Source organism: Callospermophilus lateralis, unplaced genomic scaffold (assembly GCF_048772815.1).
Source record: "Callospermophilus lateralis isolate mCalLat2 unplaced genomic scaffold, mCalLat2.hap1 Scaffold_84, whole genome shotgun sequence".
NCBI classification, from domain to species: domain Eukaryota; kingdom Metazoa; phylum Chordata; class Mammalia; order Rodentia; family Sciuridae; genus Callospermophilus; species Callospermophilus lateralis.
This window is the reverse complement of record NW_027516477.1, coordinates 3,249,988-3,265,973: the sequence shown is the minus strand read 5'-3', so window position 1 is coordinate 3,265,973 and position 15,986 is coordinate 3,249,988. Positions and strand designations below refer to the sequence as shown.

Below are 15,986 nucleotides of genomic sequence, written 5' to 3'. Positions count from 1 at the left end.
GAGTAAAATTAATGTTAAATATTATTTAAATAAGTTCATAAATATTTTCATTTCAAGACAGTTTATATTTTGACCTATTTTTAAAATTGTGATAAAGAACAAAGAATAATGTAATTATTCACCTTTACTGTGTCTCACTTAGCAATAATTCCTTCTATTTTTAGATTCCTTTAAACTTCTTGATTTCATATTCTTCTCAAGTCAGACGAAAGCCTGGAATTGCTTCATGACAAATCAGCTTTGTTTGGAATCGAAGGTCATATTGCAAGAGTTTATATTTACTATGTGAAAGCCTTTCGAAAACAAAAATACTATTTGGGCCAGTAAGCCTGCCCTTTTTTTTCTGATCCCAATCTCACCTTCCAGCTTTTCATCATATCCTCAAACCCCCTTATTTAATGCCAGCAAATCCTGGCCTCTCAAATGCCTTTATGCTTTCTGCTTCCACAGTCATCTTTGATAACAAGATTAGACAGAAGATCATAAACTCAGAGTATAAATGTTTCTGAACTGCAGCAGAGGACTGTGCCACGAAGCCTTAATAACAACACTCTTCAGAAGATCAAATCAATAGCTAAGTCACTAAAGGCCTTGTATATCCCATTCACCTCTATGCACAATAATGCAATGGTCTGAGAAATGCCACCATCCTTTCCTCCTGAATTGTAAAGCAGCACTAGAAAGAAAATAAACAAATAAAAGCATGTTCTTCAAAACAGCAAAGGTTTTGAAAAATTCTCAATGTCTTAGAACTATAATTTCCATAGCTAAATATTATTTAATCATATCATGTTATACTTAAAGAAAGTATCCTTGTAGTATGTATGTATGCCCAACAGATATAAAACTCTAAACTTAAACTGACATTTCTTATTTAAAAAAAAAATTTTAGGTGATGCAGATAATTGTCAATTTTTATTTAACTCAAAGTAGAAATGCTACAGCCTTAATGAAATTATCTTAAATTAATGTTCCAGAGGAGATTATTAGGGATTCATGTCACTTTAGGACTCAGAAAAGTGAACAAAAATTGCATTCAACTTTGCATGTCATATCCAGTCATTTCTTATATAGTCTTAAAATAATCTTAGATATGTAAAGTGAAAGACTATTTGATGTAAATTAGCATTTCCAATGCTAGTCCAATCAACTTCATTTTTAATTCAAATCCTTAACAAGAATTGACATTAAGTAAAATAAATAACTTACAAATTATATGTCTAATATCAATATGCCCAGTATGACAGTTTCACTTAGGAACTTATGAAATAGAATTAAAATAGTTATCAAAAATAAATTGATTTGTAAGCCAAAATTATAATAATGCTTGTTAGGTACAATACAGTAACCTATATCCTTGCATTTTGTTTTAAATTTATCATATTTGCCATAATAAAGTTTCTATTTAAACTTGATTTATACTACAAGGATAAGAATACTTCTCATTTTGTGCTTCAAGAATTTGGATCTAGATGTGCCTTAATATTGGAGAAAGGCATCACTAATTCAAACATTCACTGATATAATTCTTTAGGATACAATACAATAATGAATTATATAAACATGGTACTTATATATCATTCAGTAGATACAGATAATATAGATATATATGAATTTATTCAACTTTAAACCACCTTATAGTGTCTACTGCATAGAGCTCTCAAATTAATTCAAGCAAATTATGAAAGTATACAAAGCTTCACTGTAAATTTTTTTTATTTGTGATCTTTATCTGCAAAGTTCCACATAAATCTGTATTTTTTCCATTATTCTTGGTAGCCTAAATTTCAGAATGGATGTGTCAATACTGTCCTAACAATAAGTATATTGGACTACAGAAAATAAACAACAGCTTGAAAGGGGTCTTAAATAATGTGTAACAGACCTCCATTATTTTGGGCTTGGCAGACAGGAAATATTAATACAAAGTAAGAGCACCACTGATTGGAAGAGAGAGGAAGAAAGGGAGAGAGGAAGGAAGGGGAGAATAGAGGAAAAAAGAAAGGAAAAACTCACAACAGCCCATAGGAGAAACATCTGAGGTTCAATTCTCAGTCTAGGGTTGGTCACTACTGTAAGGCCCCAAAAAAGGAAGCTCTGTTTTTTAGTAATTTAGTGCCCAGTCATAAAATGACAGATGACAGTACTTTCTAAGGCCTTCCAGATCTATAATACTGAAACCCTCCCTGAAAGGAGCTTTCTTGTTTCATAGATGAGGATAAACAGTGCAGGGAGCAGCTCCACCAGAAGCTAAACCTTTACTCAGAAGAGTCCACACTCAGTGCCACAGAAACATTCCCATCAACCAGTTTCCTACCCTTTATTACACAGGCAAGGTTGAAATACACCTCTTTTATCTGATAGCCAGGTTAAACAGGCAAATAAACAATTAGTAAAAACTGTTAACATAGAGAAGAGAGCTGTTAACTCACTGAAAACCCAGACATAGGACATTTCTGCTACACTTCGGAGGATCAATAAAATGCCATTGCAGAAAAAGGAAGAAAAGGGCACTGAGCAGCTAAATAAAATATGAAAAAAAGGGACAGGAAAAGCACAGAAAAGTTTCAAAAATAATAAAAATAGAATAGCACACAGAATTATCCAAGGCTAGGAAAAGAACAGAACAGGGCCCAATTGTGAAGTCACTTGAATACTATTGGGAATAATCACTTTTAATATACATACCAATAAAGAAAAATACTAGAATAATTATCTGAAATAAAACACTCTAAAAGAGTATAATTAGGATGTAGACAGTAAGCAACCTTAGAACTTCAAAGATCCTAGATATAGAATTATAAGTGTATGAAGCCATTCTTAGACATCCAGCTCTGATAAATCTTCAAATAACTTTAGTTGTATTTAAGACCAAATAAGAACCACCCCATGAACCTAGTCCAGATATCCTGACTACAGAATTGTAAGCAAATAATTTGTACAGAACATAGGATGCTGTCACAAATAAAAAGTTTAAAAATGGGTCTTGATGTTAATCTCCAGGATATATAAAAAAATTCAACACCAGAAAATAAAGAACCTAATCAATTAATGTGCTAAGGAACTGAACAGACATTTCACAGAAGAAATACAATAGATCAACAACTATATGAAAAAAAGTTTAACATCTCCAGGAATTAGAGAAATGCATATCAAAACTAAGATTTCATCTCACTCAAGTCAGAATGGCAATTATCAAGAACATGAACAACAATAAATGTTGGCTAGGATGTGGGGGAAAAGGTAAACTCATACATTGCTCATGGGACTGCAAATAGTTGCAACCATAAAGAAAGCAGAAGGAGATTCCTCAGAAAACTTGAAATGGAACCTCCATTTGACTCAATTATCCCACTCCTTGGTTTATACCCAAAAGACTTAAAATCAGCATACTATACTGATGCAGCCACATCCATGTTTTTAGCAGCTCAATTCACAATAGCTAAACTATGGAACCAACCTATATGATGTTCAACAGATGAATGGATAAAGAAAATATGGTATATATACACAATAGAATATTACAAAGCCTTAAGAATGAAATTATGGCATTTGTTGGTAAATGGATGGAGCTGGAGAATATCATGCTAAGTGAAGTAAGCCAATCCCAAAATACCAAAGGCCAAATGTTTTTTCTGATATGTGGATGCTAATTCACAATAAGGGGAATGGTGTGGTTAGGGCAAAATAGAGGTACTTTGGATTATGTAGAGAGGGAGTGAAGGGAGAAGGCGGGGTATAGATGTAGTAAGTATAGTAGAATGAATAAGACATCATTACTATATGTACATATATAATTACATGACCGGCATGATTCTACAACATGTACAACCGGAAGAATGAGAAATTACACTCCATTTATGCATTCTAACGTCATGAGTAAGTAATTAGAACAAATAAAAAAATTAGTCTCTGCATCCACTCAAATTCCCTTTTCTTTGCTAACAGCATGTCCTTATATTTAATTAAAACCATATGTGGTTATTTTCAGTCTTACAAAATAACAAATAGATACAAAAACTTATTTCAAATTTAGTAAGCCATGGACATAAAATTCAAGTTCAATCCTTATAGTTTCTGGCATATATTACAAGAAGATGATGAACATTTATACTATCCCAACTCCCTCATATTTCTGAAACCAGGTAAATTAGAATAAAGATAACAAGACATGAAAATAGACATGCAGAAGCACTGGACAATCTGAGTATGTTTATCATTTGTCCAAAATCACCTTTGCCAGACAATAAAGAAATATTAGGGCATATACAAAGAATAAAATTTCACACAACAAGCATGTCAAGTAAAAAGATATCTAGTCATCATGGTTGGTTACTTTAATCCTGTGGTCTATGCCATAAAAATACAAATATAGTAAAAACTAATCACATAAATCCTTGGATTATTGAACAATTTTTAAAATATTTTTAAAATTTGATTATTTTTATCAATCAAAGCCTGTAACTTCTATGTACTTTAAAATGTGGCAAAACAGTATGGTTCCTTAGGTATATTTTATTCCAAGTTCTAATTGCCCTCCCATTCACTGAATAATTTTTCATATGTATAAAATATTTATTGTATTTAAAAATATAGCAAAAAGTGTAAAGTATTTTATAAATCTATCCAGGATCATTTATGATTTATTTTTGCTCCATTATAAATCTTTGTTTTAGGTGAGTAAAAATTTTAGGTTCAATCTATATCGATAAATCTGAATGAAATATATTTGAGTGATTAAATAGTGGAAGAAGACTAGTTCATGCTTTATAAAATACACACTACTGACTTTTCATGCCAATATTAATGTTCTCCAACTATAAAACATGAGGATCACTGGAGCCTCCAGCAAACTTTTCAAGAATCAAGAACCCAAACATTTTATGAGTAGATAAATCCTTTGAAAGTTCATATATATTACCCATGACCCTTATATAAAAATAAGTATTTTTTTCCTTATTTATTTTCTCTGAATTTTTTAATGAATGTGAATATAGCATCAACCAAGATGTCAAAAAATTTAATATGGCACTGCCGGCAAACATCTGTATATAATTTATCTCTGAGAAGGAAATAACTCTAGTATGCTACAGTTTACCAAGAAAATAACTTTTTTTTCTATATATGTGTTTTGTTTTTGAGTACTAAATACAAACATAATTGAATAGATGATCTTTATCAAGGGTATATAAAATCTTTATATGGATTCATTAAATTAATAAACCCTCATAAGATATTTCATATAAAAAAGGAAAAATGTCTCTCTTTTAAAATTACAGGTCTTTCATTATCTAACCCTGTGTAATGCTAAACTTAACTAGCATTATACAGTATTAATATATCCCAATACTTGGAACTTATACAAATACTGCTATTTTAATAAATAATTAATGTGTCATGTGGCTGGAAAGTGTGCTTAATAATAACAAGGGATTAATTAATTTCTGAAAAGGTAAATACTCAACCTTCAACCTTCAAACACATAACACCTGTATAAACTACCTTATTTTTTTTAAAAAAATAAAACATATGAATTACTCCTTTAAGTACACTTAAATACTATTCTTTTATTATAATTCAACATGAAAAATGCAATCATTTTTTTAATGGTGTTTCAACATGACAGTGTCTCTAAACCACCAACCCCGGGACATCAGGCAAATCCTATTTTGAGTCCCCATTGGTTTTTATTACTGTGGCTGATTTTAGTATTCTTTATAAAAGTAGGTGAAAACCACAATACATAGTGTTTAACTCCTTTATCAAAATAAAAATGATATTTTATCCCAGGAAGAAAAAACAGATTATACATTTTTCAAATAGATAATAGGAGTCGATTTTTTTCTGTAATTAGCTATTAGGAGCAGTATCAAAATGTTTACTATTTTCAAATTATTGTAGAACATGTTTACTTTTAAAAAATAATTAAATGCAAAATAAATTATTTAAATGTTCCTTACCATGGCAAGAACCCTCAGTTTCTTCATATCCTGTACTGCAGATACACCTTCCAAGAGGAACCAGTCAATCTCCATCTGCTCCACAATATAGTTTAGGAGTATCACGCTCTTCAGCACTCTTCACACAAGAGCCCCGTACTTCGACCAAAGAGGAAGAGTCGACTCTTGGGATGGTATCAGGAAATATGGCCAAGTTTCGAACAGTGAAGAGACACTTTTTGTAGAAAACACGAACAGAGACCAGGGCAATGCATGCCCCAATGTCTTGAAATGACAGATAAAATCCCTTTCTTTCTATAGGCCCCACTTCACGAATTTCGGTGTTGAGTTTGAGGATGCGATCACCTAAATCCATCTGGGTAAAACTCTCATCAGCAGCAATTGTGTCAATCTTTATATACTGGCTTGGCTTGAATTTAATTGCATGGGACTCATCTGATTCCATATAATACAGATTAAAGGTTTCTTTGCAAGTCTCCAAGACCCAAGGGATGCTGTTACAATCCCTTAGTGTGAACTTCATTTCCACATAAATTTTCTGAGCTGCATCACGTGAGATCCAGTTTGTTCGAAGCCAGTTGTTTTGGTTTGGCTCCATTACATTGCATACCTGGTAAGTATGAATAGGCTTATCGTGTTCATCCATTTCAGTGATGGCATCCCACTGTGAAAAGAAAAAAATTAAGTAATTATAAAATGATAATGGTGAAACGGAAACTTCCAAATGTTTTAACAAGAAGTGAATTGAAAGGATACAAATGAAGCTGTTCAAAGCAATAATGCAACAGCATTTTAATCATAAGCCTCTGGTTGAAAGGATGGTTTCTGCAATTGACCATCCCTGTATGAATCTTGCCTTCTTACATATTAACTGTATGACCTACAGCAACTTAATTTAATGTCTCTAATTTCCTTAAGTGTAAAATTAAACTTAATATTACCCATTTTATAGGACTGTTATAAAGTATATACTACTTAAATACATAAAGAGCAGTTTAATTATTTCCTGTAACACTAAAAGAACATAAAGAAGCATTCATTATCTGATTAAAAAAAAAAGAAAAGAAAACAATGAGACCCACGATATATGCTCTCTGTTTTCCCCATCTGTCCTAATATCCAACTTGCCCCACATCACATCATGATGTTTTTTACAGTATTCAGTAAAATATTTACATGGTTCTTTGGGGGGATGTTTACATGGAGAAAAGGGCCAGAAAAATCACACAAGAAATATGAAACTACTCAAAGACAGTATATAATGATACTTAAAGTTGTGCATTATCCTTGATGTCAAATTTGTGAAAAAAATTGTTTCTTCAATCATTGACAGAAAAAAGATGAGGAGGAAGAGGAGGAAGAAAGGAAGAAAGAGAAATAAAGAAATTAGAATTGGACTCAATACCAAAGCAATTGATAAATTTCATCTTAACCAAGAAGAGAGAAAATACTTTACATTAGATTTCTAAATTTGAATTTGATTTCCTAAAATAAGAAAATAAATTCAAGATTGGTACAACTGTAAAAGAATATGAAATTTACTAACATATCTGGAAATTGGGACCTGAGGCTAGAATATAAGTTTGAGGCCTTACATACAAAGTGTATTAATATTTTTAAATAGTAAATCATACTTTAAATAAGATGAAAATTTGGGCTGGGGATATGGCTCAAGTGGTAGCGCGCTCGCCTGGCATGCGTGCGGCCCGGGTTCGATCCTCAGCACCACATACAAAGATGTTGTGTCCGCCAAATACAAAAAAATAAATATTAAAAAAATTCTCTCTCCCTCTCTCTCCTCTCTCTCACTCTTTAAAAAAAAAGATGAAAATTTAAATTTTTATATTCTTACTTTGTAAAGACAACTTCCTAACAACCTCAGATGCCAGGTCAATGCAAAATACTTGTATTTTTTAGAATAGCAAGGGAAGTATGTGGTGGTCCACAGAGGGCTAGCCTCTAACTTCAGTCAGTCCTACTGCTGTTCCATTCCTTGACTCTAGCTCCATGCCAATCCATGAGGGCTTCACCATGTACATATGGTGGCCTATAAGCCTTCAGGTACAAGCTGTGCCCCTTTTTGTCGCGACCCCTTGCCCGCAAGGAAGACGCAACTCAGGAATCTTCTTTCAGCAGTCTATTCAGGCCCCTGATATTTCTTCTAATCTTCTCTCTTCTAATCTTCTCTCATCGGATGCCCCTCCCAGCCTTAATAAAGCATCCCAAGCCCCAATGCGAAGCTGCCACGTGGAACTTTCTCACAGGGTGCTGAGAAACCATGCACCAACTCTCCCAAACAAGGAGTTGTTTGTTACAGACCACAGTGGAGCCAGCGCCATCTTGCAATGGCGACCATAATCTGCAGAAACGGCTCACCACAGTTCCCCCCTTCTGTTTTTTGAAAACAATACAGGCGAGAGTAGAGGTCCTATCCCACTGTGCAGAAGTGGCTGCATAGTATGGCTCAGTCCTAAGGAGGGCCCTTCCCCAGATCTGAAGCCATATCAGCTGACGCCTTTTTTCGTGGGGCGGGGCGTGGACATCAAACCCGCATGCAATAAGACATGCTCTCCTTGAGGTCCACTTCAAGGATCACTCAAGTGCAGTGCCTTGCCTCGCATCCTGTATCGTGACGAAGGTGGACGAAGGGGGACAGCTGAGGCTGAACTGTGGCTGCACACAACGACAAACGAGTTGACAGCACCCTGAAAGAAAGGCACGGACTTTAAGGTGATAGAGAAGCATTAGTGTGGAAACCCACCTGCGTGCAATGGCAGCAAGACCGGCAGAGTGCAAGGGCTTTCCAACACTAAGAGAATAACGAGGAAAGACATGTCGATCCCAGTGCAATGTTATAACAACTTGGGGTGCAACGACCATGTCAAAGATTTACTGTTTAAGATGTGCAAGCCAAACTTGAGGTGAATTGCCATTTTCTAAAGCTGCAAGAGCTTGGATGATCATAGCCTTATCGTGAGCATTGCGGGCCTTGAGGCGACAGAGAAACCACAAACAGAGAAACATACCGAAGCAACACATTGCACCAAAAATGCCTACCCCCACCCACTCTTTAAAAAAGGAAAAGGCAGAAGATATCCAATCGGTGAATTGACCCAAAGTCACGGGATCAACACGGGTGTTATTCAAGACAGCTATCTGGGTTAGTTGAGACTGGATCATGTCTTCCGCTTCCATGGACCAATTTCCAGCCAAATATTCGCCAATGATGCGGGAAGCATTCCTGGAATCATTAAATCTGACAGAGGTTATGCATAAATGTGCACGTTGGTCAACACAACCCAAAAAGCACTAAGTCAGCCAATTCTTCTACCTGAGCTTGGAGTAAATCTATTCTTTGGTTGGCAGCTAAAATCCCTGACAAAATATGTTGATTAATTGTATTTTGGGATTCAAGTATGGTGGAAGTTTGTTGGACAACTTGATTAATGGTGGCAGCAGTTTGTACTTGATTGGTCATAGCCACTCCGGCCATAACCACTGCAGCAGCAGATATCGCCACGGCTGTCACTATAGCCGCTGTGATTCCAAAATCTCTGCGGACTCTAAGTAGCTCAACAATAGGGAATTTATCAGGATCCGCAGTGACCGGGATTGGGACAAAAGTTGGAATTTTCATAATCACTGCTACAGTCCAGGAACCATTCCAACACTCAGATAAGAGACAGGTAGTATGAAAACAATCCAGCATCCCCGATGAGGTGGCCTTAGCCAAAAGGAATAAGAAGGGGGATTGGACACAGACCATTGCAGGAGGCAATGTGGCATTATACAACAGAGAGTTGAATGAAACAGATGTAAGTCTATTACCTTGTTCACTTTCCCTAACAGTACCAGAAATATTAGCCAGCCAACTTTTGGCTCCTAGCAACTGAGCCAATGCAGAAATATCGGCTGAAGCCCTCTTTTCATTGGAAATCATCCATTGAAACCAGGACCAACCTACTCCTGTAGAGGAGCTGGCACTATTGTTAAAGTTATAAACATACCTATTAAGAGAGGGGGAAAGGGAGAAATCTTTAGCAACTTGATGTTTCTCCCAAGAATGATCCTGACAAGGTGTAAATGTTGGGGGGAAATCAAGATTAGGGGAACAGTAAGGAGAGGCCTTAAAATGAGTGGCATTATAAATACTACTAGAAGAAGGAGGCACTGGGATTAGTACCTCGGAGATAATAGCCAAGGTAGTTATGTTAAGAGCAGAGCTGCTGTTTGCGGGGGTCCCTGAGCCTGATTGCTTCCCCGAAGCTACCTTGCTCAATACATCACTGATAATTTTTCCTGAGACCTGATTGGACCGCAGTTAGTCAAATTTTTGGTCTTAAGGCTAATGCAATTAGCGTTTCTAAGGCTGAAACAAAAAAACTCCTGTGAGATTAACTTGAGATTGATTAAAAATTCTCTCCATGTCCCCTCTAGGAGAGGCACAGGGAGTAGACATCTCACATGAGGTAGAAAAAAGAGTGGAGAGCACACTAGAATTACCATGAACTGGCATCGGCATTGGCCATGCCCATGCTATTGCCCACCACCGCATTGGTGTCGCCTGTGCCATCGGCACCAGCACCAGAGCCAGAGCACTTAGCAGAATGAAGATCCTCATCACAGGATTGTTGTGGTATCTCTTGTTGCTGGTCAGCTGATGTCGAGACTCTTCTTGTCAAGCGTTCAGGGACCCACAATGGTTCCGTACGATCCTGGGGAAAAACACATACAGATCCTCGTGCCCATGTCAGCACGGGGTCAGGGCCGTTCCATTGGCCCGTGAGAACATCCTTCCACTTAACATAGCCAATCACAGAGGGCTGAGGGGACACATGTCTATCGGCCGCAGAGCGACCATGAATATCCAAATTCAAAAAATTAATGGTAAAGAGAGCTAAGGACAGGCGTTCTTTAGGAGTGTGTTCAGCTCCTATTCCCCCTTTTTGTTTTTGTAAAGTTTCCTTTAAGGTGCAATGAGCACGCTCAACAATGCCTTGTCCTTGAGGATTATAAGGCAAACCATGAGTAAGTTGCACTCCCATAGTAGAACAAAAAGCTGTAAATTGTCTGCCAGTATAAGCAGGTCCATTATCAGTTTTAAGGGATGCAGGTGCACCCCATGCTGCCCATGCCTCTAAGCAGTGAGTAATGACATTACGTGCCTTTTCTCCCGATAAAGCAGAAGCATGGATAATTCCAGAGCACGTATCAACGGAAACATGCACATACTTAAGGTTACCAAAGTCAGGTATATGTGTCACAACCATTTGCCAAACAACCAATGGCTTTACTCCATAATTAGGGGGATGAAGAAATGTGACACAATGGGGACATTGCAATACTATCTGCCGAGCATCCGCTCTTGAGATGGAAAAACGCCTGCGCAGCGTTAATGCATTAACATGGAAGTTTTGGTGAAACAACTTAGCCCTCTCTAAGGAGGAAGCCAAGCATATCAGTTGACCTCTAGTGGCTAAGTCCGCACAGGCATTCCCCTGGGATAAGGGACCAGGAAGAGAGGTGTGAGCCCTGATGTGCATTGGATAAAAAGAAGCAGTGCGGTTAGAGATAAGCTGTTGAAGCTGAGTAAAGTAAACAGACACATTGTGGGCATCACTAATAGCTCCCATGGCCTCCAGGACTTCTAGTGCTTGTACCACATAGCTGGAGTCCGAAATAAGATTAAAAGGAAAAGAACACTGTTTAAAAACTTCAATAACAATTTGTAGTTCTACCCATTGTGGATTTCCAGGAGCAAATTGATGCTGGATAGGGGGAGAGTCATTAATTACATAAGCTCCCATTCCAGACTTGGAACCATCAGTAAAAATGTTAACAGCCCCCTCTATGTTTGGGCATGGAAAGCTCTCCTCGAAACACCCCCACCGTACGGCGGCGGGTCCGGAGGATCTTTTTTTTTTTTTTTTTTTTTTCTTTTTTTTTTTTCTTTTTTCTTTTTTTTTTCTTCTTCTGAGCTCCTGTTTATTTTTGTTCCCTTCTCCCATAGTTAGACTCCCTAGCTGCCGAGACAGTCTCCCGAGCTCCTCCTCCTCATTCTCCTCCTCTTCTGACCCACTTTTGCATGGGAGTGTGCGCAGTGTACTGAGATCTGGATACAAGCGTTTCCTCCCCCGTTTCTCGCTCTGCACATTCCCTTCCTCCTGAAATATTTCACTCCGTGCCAGAGACAATCGCCTCCTCCCCTGTTTCTCGCTCCGCACACTGCCATCCTCCTGAAATACGTCACTGCCTGCCGGAGATAATTGTTTCCTCCCCTGTTTCTCGCTCCGCACACTCCCACCCTCCTGAAATACCTCACTGCCTGCCATTTCTGATTTTTCTTCATGTAACTGCTCTAAAACTTCTTGTCCTTTAGTAAGTGCTTCCTGACATCTGCTATCTGTGAGGCAACTACGGATCATCTTCCAAAGGGGTATCACCCCACCCTCTAATATGCCCTGCTCAGAAGCAAAGTCAAGATCTGTGCCTAACTTATCCCAGCTAGGTAGAGTAAAGCTGCCCAAGAACGCGATATCTGTCTTCGGTGCAGCAATATCTGTCTTCTGTAAAAATCTCTGTAAAGTACTATGTTTCACTTTTAGGCCCTTGGAACATAACAGGTTATCTAGGGCCAGGAGAAGCGGACTTGAAGATACAGCACCCATGACACAACAAAAGACACACAAAAAACAAAAGTGAAAGTAAGAGCGAAAGTACACAGTGCAGCTGCAATAAGATTTAATGCTCTCTCTGGCTTTACAGAGGAGCTGCCGCCTTAATGGCAGGTCCCAATTACCTAGGACTAATCTCTGCTTTAACCGCGGGTCCCAATTAATCTGGGGCTAATCTCCGCTTTACCTGTGGGTCCTACTTACCTAGGACTAACCGGTGCACCACCCCTGACTGCTGAAAGTTCTGGTTCCCGGGTCTCGGCACCACTTGTCGCGACCCCTTGCCCGCAAGGAAGACGCAACTCAGGAATCTTCTTTCAGCAGTCTATTCAGGCCCCTGATATTTCTTCTAATCTTCTCTCTTCTAATCTTCTCTCATCGGATGCCCCTCCCAGCCTTAATAAAGCATCCCAAGCCCCAATGCGAAGCTGCCACGTGGAACTTTCTCACAGGGTGCTGAGAAACCATGCACCAACTCTCCCAAACAAGGAGTTGTTTGTTACAGACCACAGTGGAGCCAGCACCATCTTGCAATGGCGACCATAATCTGCAGAAACGGCTCACCACACCTTTTCTGCTACCCAAAGCTGCCAACTTTGGTCTTCCTTTCAGCTTGAGATGAGCAGAACAATGCACAGTATTTCCATTGGAGGATGGACCTCAAAAGGACATGGAGTTCCTGAAGGAAACCTGAGCTTGAAAAAGAAATTATGGGGTCTTGACTATCTGTGGTCTTATGAAAGAGGATTTATGTGGCAAATCTCCTCATCCCTCAAGGTTAGAGCTTCATGAAGAGGAGTGAGGCCAGAGGAGAGAAAGGGCAAGATCATGAAAAGCTCTAGACACAGAGCATGGTCTTCCTTTTCTGGGTCTAAAGATGACAGGAAGATAAAGAGTACCCCAATTTGGAATTTGAAAATATTATAATTATTCTTTTTTAACATGCAGAGTTAAATATAATATTTAAAGAACCCAGTAGGTTCTACCTCACTATTAGTCGGTTAATGTAAACATTTACTTCAAAACACTTTTAACTTCATAAAATATACTGTGAATCTTACAGGTCATGTGTTAATAATTAATGAATTTATTGTATGTGTCAAGTTCCATAAAAGTGTGAAAATGAGGATACAAGGCTTGTTCTCAGTGGAAATATTATTATATCTTTAAAATAAAAAAAAATAAGAAAATGTAACTGATAGCATAGGTTTGTTTATAAGTAACAATGGAATGGGATATATAATAAACATAGTATGTGCTCAAATGAGAATTTATTCATGAATTGGAGTGGTTTGGAAGAATTGGCAATGAAGAAGGCACTTGACATGCACCTTAAAGACTAAAACAATTCAGTAAGGCAGAGGGGAAGATGTTGAAGCTAATGTATAAAACTAATCTACATGCCTACACTTTGAGAAAACTTTAAGGTTGTACCACAGATATCTAATGGATTAAATTTCAAAATTTCATTCAAAACAATTACATAATTCATTTTCTATGTGTATAGATAAAGGTAGAAATTAGAGAAACATACAAATCAAACCATGATTAATTCTGTCATTAATTTGACAATTTGCTTCAGCTGCATTGCAGTCACTGAACCCAAAATATTCTAATTCCTTAATCTCCTGATACTAATTTTTTTTCAAATATGTTTTATGTTGGAATAAAATAGTATACTCATTGGCTATAATTTGGATCTGAAATATCTCCACCATGTTAAAGACTTGATTGCTAATCTGTAGCACTTTGGGGAGACTGGCCTAATAGAAGGAAATTAGATCACTGGGAGAGTGTTGTGAAAGGAGATATTGGTTATACACACACACACACACACACACACACACACACACACATCCTCTCTTTTCCCTTCATGACTGCCATGAGGTGAGAAGCTCCTCTGCCACATGCTCATTCCATTATGTACTGTGCTGCCACAGACCCAAGGGCAATGATGTCAAGTGATCATGAACTGAAACCTCTGAAATAGTGAGCCAAAGTAAAACTTTCCTTCTTATAATTGGATTATCTCAGGTATTTGTCACAGTGAAAAAAAAATCTAACACACCATTATATAAAAATTTGCTAAGATACAATGTAGAAAAAAACTTAGTAAAGCAAACCATACATTTGCAAATCATTTCTGTTTTTATGGCCAACATAGATAGAACAGAGATTCTTTTGTCTTGATTTTTTAAGCCCTTTCTTTATATCAAGTTGTGGATAGATGAATTATGAAGCGATAGAAAAGGTTAAAAACTTCAAATTTCATGATCAGTAAGAAGTTTTGCTTAAGCAAGAATTAGGTATAGTCCAAAGGACTATTTCTTTGGGCTACATGTTCATCTTGAATGTAATGATCTCTGAGGAAACTATACACTGAGTTTATACTCATTAAAGCTTTATACTCATTAAAGTAGCATAGAAAGGGCTGGGATGTAGCTCACTGGCAAAGCATTTGTCTTGTATTCACAAAGCCCTGGGTTCACCCCCAGTTCCAAAAAAGACGAAAAAAAAGTAGTAGTAGTAGTAGCACAGATTTTCATACCTTAATGGTATTCATTTTCATGATATCAGTAAGGAATCCAAGGCTCCCAAGTTAAAGTAATTGCTCATTGCTGTACTTGTACTGACCATGAACTAGAACCAAGGCTTCTGGCTTGATTTTCCATAGTCTATGATGTTTTGGCATCTTATAAAGCTTGCTGGAGAGAGTTGAGCAGATGAAAAAATTTCCCTCCCAGCGATAGATAATTCTTAGAGATTGCAAAGGACTGACCTGAAGTGAATCTTTTATATGCCAAATAACCAACCCCAAGTCTAAATCCCCAAACACTCACTTATCTAACTCTCACACAGGCAGCCAATATTCCAAAATTCCTTTTGTTCTAAATCATCCTAGGCTGGGTATGAGGCAATTAGAGACCGCTCTTAAAGTACAAATCCCACAGGAATTATTTAAACTAACCATGCTGAAGTGCCTACTATGCAGTACCTTATCTTGGAAATCTCACTAAAGACTTCTGGCCTGGAGTTTTGCCATCTACCATCTGACCAAAACCTCTATTGTCTTTCATGGCATGTACAGACTCCCTCTGTGGGACTCATGAGTATATAAATCTTACAAAGCCATATTACTTTTCCTGCTATAGACACCACAACTATATCATAACATATCCAACCGTAACTATATCATAACATATTCAACATGCACATTCTTAAAATAAATAGTCATATGACTCTTAAAACATTCTTTCCCAAAAAGTCTCTGAAGGAAAACTCATTCTTGCTAAAGCAACAGTTTTCATTAAGCAAGATAGTTCACATGACAAAACTTGCACTCATCATCTAT

General features: G+C 37.3%; 1 pseudogene; it reads right to left on the bottom strand.

The window, feature by feature from the left end:
• Window positions 1-554: 554 nt before the first annotated feature.
• Window positions 555-15,986, bottom strand: part of LOC143641082 (ephrin type-A receptor 6-like) — a 147,295-nt pseudogene continuing 131,863 nt past the window's right edge.